Raw genomic sequence first — 7304 nt, 5'->3', positions numbered from 1 at the left:
CCCGGTGAGCCACCTGAGGTGGAACTAAGGCTGAAGTTATTAACTATTTTTTAAAATATATTTTAGTGATTTTTTACAGAGAGGAAGGGAGAGGGATAGAGACCTAAAAACATCGATGAGAAACACCGATCAGCCGCCTCCTGCACACCCCCCACAGGGGATGTGCCCGCAACCAAAGTACATACCCTTGACCAGAATCCAACCCGGGACCCTTCAGTCCGCAGGCCTACACTCTATCCACTGAGCCAAACCGGTTTCAGCTGAAGTTATTAACTATTAATGGACCCCGTTAACCCTGGTTGTGTGTCTTGTGCGGTCTATTGTCTTTGTGGTTGTGTGTTTTGTTTGACTTGCCTTTTTCAGTCATTTATTAGGGGTCTCCTGGAAGACATAGCTTGGTTCCACGCCCTTTTCCCACCCCTGACAGTATCTGTGATTGGATTGGGAACCATTTCCTTCAGGGGACCTCCCAGGATTTTGATCCGAAAGAAATCTCCCTACACACCCATCAGCTATCTTTCCAGGCCTACTTAAGAGTCATTTTCCTCCACAGGTCGGACCCCAGCTTCCAGGAGGGAGGACTACTACAGCGACGGCCTGTAGTTTTCTCCGAAAATCCCCGTTTCTATCTCCCCCCTCTATAGGAATTGTCTTCTTCTAACTCGCAATAGGAAAGGGAAACAAGCAACGGGTCCTGGGATCTGTGAAAGTAACCAGAGATGAAGCTGGTCGTTTCCCAAAATGTACTGAAAGGGTTCAGTACCTGTTGCTGCTGGAAGAGGAGGGGCTGATGTCCCCTTCCAGTGCTTTGAACTCTTCCAGAGAAGCTGAAAGATTTAACCCCTTAGACTAAGGGGTCAGCCAAGACACCTGGTTGGGGGGGGGGGGGGGGGCAGATGCCCTGTTCTTATTTACAGAATAAATGGTTAATGAACGGGGGGAGAGGGGGAGGACGCATTGGCGGAGAGAGCAGAAAGACATAGGTTTTTGTTGATTTTGCTGGCTGTAAGCCACTCTGCAGGTGCCTCACTTATCTGAGTTGTGCTAGATCAAGGCCGCAATCTCAGCCAGGAAAAAGGACAGAGGAGCAGGCAAGGGCCTGAAGCCCAAGCCACGACTACAGGAGTGTTTTGCAATGTGCAAACCGTCTCTGTCTGCAGCCCCGGCTGTGTTTGGCTTGCCACTAGGAATCAAACAGTGATGAGAAACAAGGATAGCAGGGCCCTGTAACTAGTAAACACGGTTAACAAGAAAGGCAAAGGAAAAGCGCTCTTCCTGGACCCAGGAGCCTTCAGAACTTCAGACTCTCCCAGAGAGTAGGAGACTGACCGAGGGACTGGCCGTGACCCCATTAGGTTAGAAGGACCGGAGGCTGCATATTGAACTTACAGACTGCAGTTTGCTAAGCAGAGGTTCAAGCCCCGTTGTATAGGGGTTAAGTTGCCTGTATACTGCAAAACAACTTTCTCCCATGCCAGAATACATTTTAGGGAAATTGGACAGACTGTTGGTGGCTAGGAAAAAAACAACTGACCACCATACACAGCCCTGACAGTGGCCAGCAGAAAACTATGTAATAGACTTAGATAATGCCTACGTCTTCATGGAAATGACTCCAGAGAGACAAGGACAGTTTTGCTTTGTATAGAAAGGTCAAAAATGGACTTTAGTCACCTCCCTAAAATGTTTGTATAGCCCTACCATATGTCATGTTTAATAGCAGAAGATTTATCTGTCAGAAGTGGCCGCAGTGCCAATGTTTTACTTCATTATGTAAATACTAGAGGCCCGATGCATCTTCATGCAAGAATGGGCCTTCCTTCCCCTGGGTGCCGGCATGGCCTTCACTCAGGCCACTCTGGCCCGGAGCCACCTTTCCACCTTCCCATGCTGCCCAGAGGCCCGGAGCAGCTGGGGCGGTGCGGAATGCCTGCATCCCACGCTGCCCTGGCCACTCGCACCTGCATATGCAAATTAACCTACCATCTTTGTTGGGTTAATTTGCATACTCACTCCTGATTGGCTGGTGGGCATTGCAAAGGTATGGTCAATTTGCATCTTACTCTTTTGTGTAGACTAGATGCCCGGTGCACGAAATTTGTGCACAGGAGGCAGGGGGTGTCCCTTAGCCCAGCCTGCACCCTCTCCAATCTGGGACACCTCGAGGGATGTCCGACTGCCCATTTAGGCCCGATCCTACATCCCTCTCACAACCCAGACTGCTGGCTCCCAACTGCTCACCTGCCTGCCTTCCTGGTTGCCCCTAACCGCTTCTGCCTGCCAGCCTGATCACCCCCTAATCACTCCCGTGCCAGCCTGATTGATGCCTAACTGCTCCCCTGCCAGCCTGTTTGCCCCTAACTGCCCTCCCCTGCAGGCCTGGTCCCCCCCAACTGCCCTTCCCTATAGGTTCCATCACCCCCAACTTCCCTCCTCTGCCAGCCTGGTTACCCCTAACTGCCCTCCCCTGCAGGCTTGATCACCCCCAACTGCCCTCCCTTGCAGGCCTGGTCCCTCCTAACACCTTGTGGTGGCCATCTTGTGTCCACATGGGGGCAGTCATCTTTGACCACATGGGGGCAGCCATCTTGTGTGTTGGAGTGACGGCAAATTTGCATATTAGGATAGAGGCCTGGTGCATGGGTGGGGGCCGGCTGGTTTGCCCTGAAGGGTGTCTCGGAACAGGGTGGGGTCCCCTTGGGGCATGGGGTTGCCTGGGCGAGGAGCCTGTGGTTGTTTGCAGGCTGGCCATGCCCCCCGGCGACCCAAGTGGAGGCCCTGGTATCTGGGATTTATTTATCTTCTATAATTGAAACTTTGTAGCCTTAAGCGGAGCCAAGCCTTCTGCTCACTCTGAGGCGGCAGCCATTTCTGTTGGGATTTATCTATCTTCTATCATTGAAACTTTGTAGCCTGGGGTGGAGGCCTAGGCAAGCCAGGGCAGGCGGAAAGCTTAGCTTCCTCCATCGCCGGGGACAACCCTAGCCTCCTGCTCTCTCCAGGTCTGTGGCTGCCATCATTTTTGTTACTGTAGCATTGAGTGGAGGCCTAGGCTGGCAAGGGCAGACGGAAAGCTTGGCTTCCTCCATTGCCAGGGAAACCCAAGCCTCCCTCCTGCTCACTCCGTGGCTGCAGCCATCTTGGTTGGGTTTATTTGCATATTTGCTCCTGATTGGGTGGTGGGCATGGCTTATGGGTGTAGCAGAGGTAGTCAATTTGCATATTACTCTTTTATTAGATAGGATACTAATCTTCAATTCTCTTGCAGATTTGAATACAGTTGCCAAAAGGTCAGGTACCCAAATGGACAAAGAAAAATGCCCATCAGGTTTTGGTCTCTATTGAGTTGGCAGCCTGTATACTGCCTTGCAGGAGTGTGTGACCATGCCCATATCAAGGGTGACACAAACCTCAACTTTAGGAAACTGGGGAGGCCTGTTTGGAACAGAGGGAAGTAGTGAAGTGGTGAGTACTAGCTCTCTGTTATAGGAATTACAGACCCTGAGAGGTCCTGTGACATGTGAGACCCTGTGAAGGGATAAAGCTCCCTTAGTCTGTTCTGAGAGGGCGTGTCACCCCTACCAGAGACCTTATGTAGTTTAAGGACAAGTCAAATAGGGGGAACCCTACTATAGGGACAGCTGTGACAACCTAAGTGTAGACACATTTTAAATTTCTTCTTGCCATTTAAAGACAGTTATTGTTTTGTTATAATAAATTTAGAAAAATATTACTCTGAAGAATCCATGAAAAGGACTGACAAGGAAAATCAGAAGATCTTACAGCAGGTCAGTATATTTTTTCCTTATATAATTCCTCCAAAATTTGGCAATGGTTAATAAATCATGGCAATACATTTCTTTGCATAAATTCAGTAACACCAGTTTCCAATAGTGGTTTTATTGACCAAAAACTTTGGAATATCATGTTTTAAAAAGCCCTGTCTGAGCTCTGAAGACTTGAAGCCAATAAAAGTGCCACAAAAAAAAAATCTGGTATCCTGCTTGGTAGCCCTGAAAATAGCTGGCACTGGAGCGTCAGGCCCATGCCCTACCATCACTGGGTCAGAGTAGAAGGGGAGCAATAAGGGTGACTCTGTGTCCCTATGGAACCCGCACACACTCCAGGCCACGAGGAGTAGGAGGGCCACTGAGATGGGCCTTGTAGCCTAGGGCATGGGCCCAGATGGAGTCACTGCAGGTGAGGAATTTATCCAACTCAGCAGATACTGCGGGCAGACCTAATGGCAGCTGGATGGCTTGGCTTCCTGGCCCTACAGGGCACACTAAGATTCAATCATGAGCCCTGACCGGTTTGGCTCAGTGGATAGAGCGTTGGCCTGCGAACTGGGGGGTCCCAGGTTCGATTCCAGTAAGGGGCATATGCTGTGGTTGCGGGCACGTCCCCGGTGGGGAGTGTGCAGGAGGCAGCTGATCATGTTTCTCTCTCATCGATGTTTCTAACTCTATGCCTCTCCCTTCCTCTCTGTAAAACAATCAATAAAATATATTTAAAAAAAAAAGATTCAATCATGAAATTCCGGCAAAGGTACCATTCTTATTGTGTTTGTGCAAACAATCAGGCCAAATTAAATACAACAAATCAATTGGTCTTGATTTGGCTCTTTTGATAAACATAGAGGTCATTTTGAGGAGAAAAAAAAAAATTCTATTTCAACAGAGGTTATTGAAACTGAAACGTCTTCTTTTCCTTCCACGGGACCATTTGTTAGTTTGTCTCTACCAGGTCACAAGCCTACCTCCTTCTGTGCCCAGGTTTCATCATCCCTCTGACAGACAGCAAGGATCTCAGGGCTCTGAAAGAAAACTCCGCCCCCCTTCAGCACGGAAGTAGTCAGAGGACCCCACCAATGTCCATTTTCCCTGAAAGAATTCAGAGCCAGGATCCTTGAGGTAATCAAGGACGATGGGCCAACTAGTGCTATCAGATGTAACTAAGACTTTCTATCTCTATGTTATGTAAGACAAGGGGACTCCCCAGAAGCAAGAGGGAACTTGGCTTCAGATAAAGCAAACCAGTGGGGCCTCCACAGATCCTAGTGACTCTTCCAGCCCCTGACCTACCCACCTCACCAGCTTACACAGAAACCCAATCTAGAAAAGCTGAAATCCATAATCATTCTTTGCTCAAGTTCTTACAAGCTTTATAGTCTACCCAAAAAGCAATCCAAAAGCACATCTGAGACACTATGCCTGTGCCAACTTCTGGTCCAGTCCACCCCTTTTACCCTGGTGATTCTGTTTGGGTAAAGAAATTTACCATCCAAGGAATGACTCCTATCTAGAGGGGACCACATACCATCATCCTGACCACTCCCATGGCAGTCAAGGTTGATGAGATCCCAACGTGGCTTAAGACAGTACAGGCAGAAGGATTATCTAAAAATAAGACTTTCACATGTGCTGTATTATTAATTCTCTTTATAGAACTTAGTAAAGGAAACCTCAAAGCTGAGTAGGTTAATAATGTTAACAACCCCCAAAAGTCAATGATTTGACTCATTTATATAAAACCAGTGGGAAATGAAGCATAGTAACCTCCATCTTGTATAAAACTGCTGTTTGAATTCTCTGCTATTGTTAGATAGTCTCTAGTCCTGTAAACTGTCATCATAAACTCTGTCACTTTAAGACAGTCTGTTATTCTGTAAAATGACATTGTTTTCTGGTTCAAATAATAGAAAAAGATAAACTTTACTGTCTGACCTTGCAAGCTAGCCATCTAATGTAATAGACTAATACTGATAATAATTATGCCAAGTACAAACTCATTGTGTTTTCAAGGTTACAACTGTCTGTAACAATAACTCACAGAGCCCTTGGTAATATCTGCAAACAAAGAGGCTCGAAAAGTATAAATACAGAAAAACTTCCTGTATGGGTTGCTCAGAGATTTGGAAGAAACACCTCTGGGCCACAGGCAATAAATGATTCCTAACTAATGGGCTCATTAAGGCATCTTGTATTTCATTCCATGATTGACAATAGAACAGGTTGAGTTAAACTTTAAGAACCACAGAACTTTTACATAATAAAGGAAACAAGAATTTGGGGAACAGCTACTTGTATTTGGCTTTTCCCAGGACTATTACTTTGTAAATCCGTAAAACAAAATATATAATACTTAAGTTTAAGTCCACTTTTCCATATTCATATAGATTTTCTAGTTTAAATTATAAGAGTGAGACTACTGTGACAGATTTTTTAAACTTAGAATTGTTTTCTTTTTCAGAGATCTGTTGTTCCCCTTATGAATGCATTCATTGGTTGATTCTTGCATATGCCTGGTAGGAGGATCAAACCCACAACCTTCCATATCTGGATGATGCTCTAACCAATAAACAAACTGACGAGAACTCAAAAAACTAGAATTTTTAAAATGTAAAATATATAAAGTCGCTTATTAATAAGCATAGATTACTATAGTGTGATGTATTCTCTCTATATTTACACATTTAAAACTTAAAATAGCCCTGAAAAAATTTACAAATGTGCATTACAATACCTATCCAAAAGTTATATATGTAGAAGCCATATACATTTTTCCAGATTTTTACTTCGAAATCTTAGTGTAATACTTTTTTTTAAGATGTTATTTCAGAAGTAGAGGGCAGAGGGAGAAACACTGATGATCAGCTGCTTCCTGCATGCCCCCTACTGGGGATAAAGCCCACAATCTAGGCACGTGCTATGACCAGAAAATCAAAACCAGCAACCTCTTGGTGCAACTGAGCCCACACAAGCCATGGCCTCAGTAAAATACTTAAAACTTTCAACACCCTGGCATTAGTTACAGATACAAATATTCATAAAGCAGTATTTCAGCTATTGTAAGAAGACTTGATTTCCTAATGATTGCAAATCATTATCTCAAAAATGTCAATGTCTTGAGAAGTTAAAAATTTGGGGGAGAAAGGTAGATCGTAGGACTAAATCACAAAATATAGTGGTATTTTTGTTTGTAATGTCCAATTTTAGCTATAACTGTAAATCATTTTAGCCAGAATTCCACCTTCACTATCATCACTCTCAATGAAAGGGTTATTATCCATTCTATCCCCTCAGCCCTTACCCATCCCCCAGGTATCTATACTAATAAAAGAGAAAGATGCAAACTGACCGTACCTTCGTGATGCCCACCAGCCAATCAGGAGTGAGTACACAAATTAACCCAACAAAGATGGTGGGTTAGTTTGTATACAGGCTCTGAGCAGCTGGGGGCGGGACGCTTGTATCGTCATGGCGACGATGCAGGCGTGCCACACCACCCCAGCTGCTCCAAGC

This window comes from Cnephaeus nilssonii, assembly GCF_951640355.1.
Source record: "Cnephaeus nilssonii genome assembly, chromosome: Y".
Classification (NCBI taxonomy): Eukaryota; Metazoa; Chordata; class Mammalia; order Chiroptera; family Vespertilionidae; genus Cnephaeus; species Cnephaeus nilssonii.
This window is presented reverse-complemented; position numbering follows the sequence as displayed.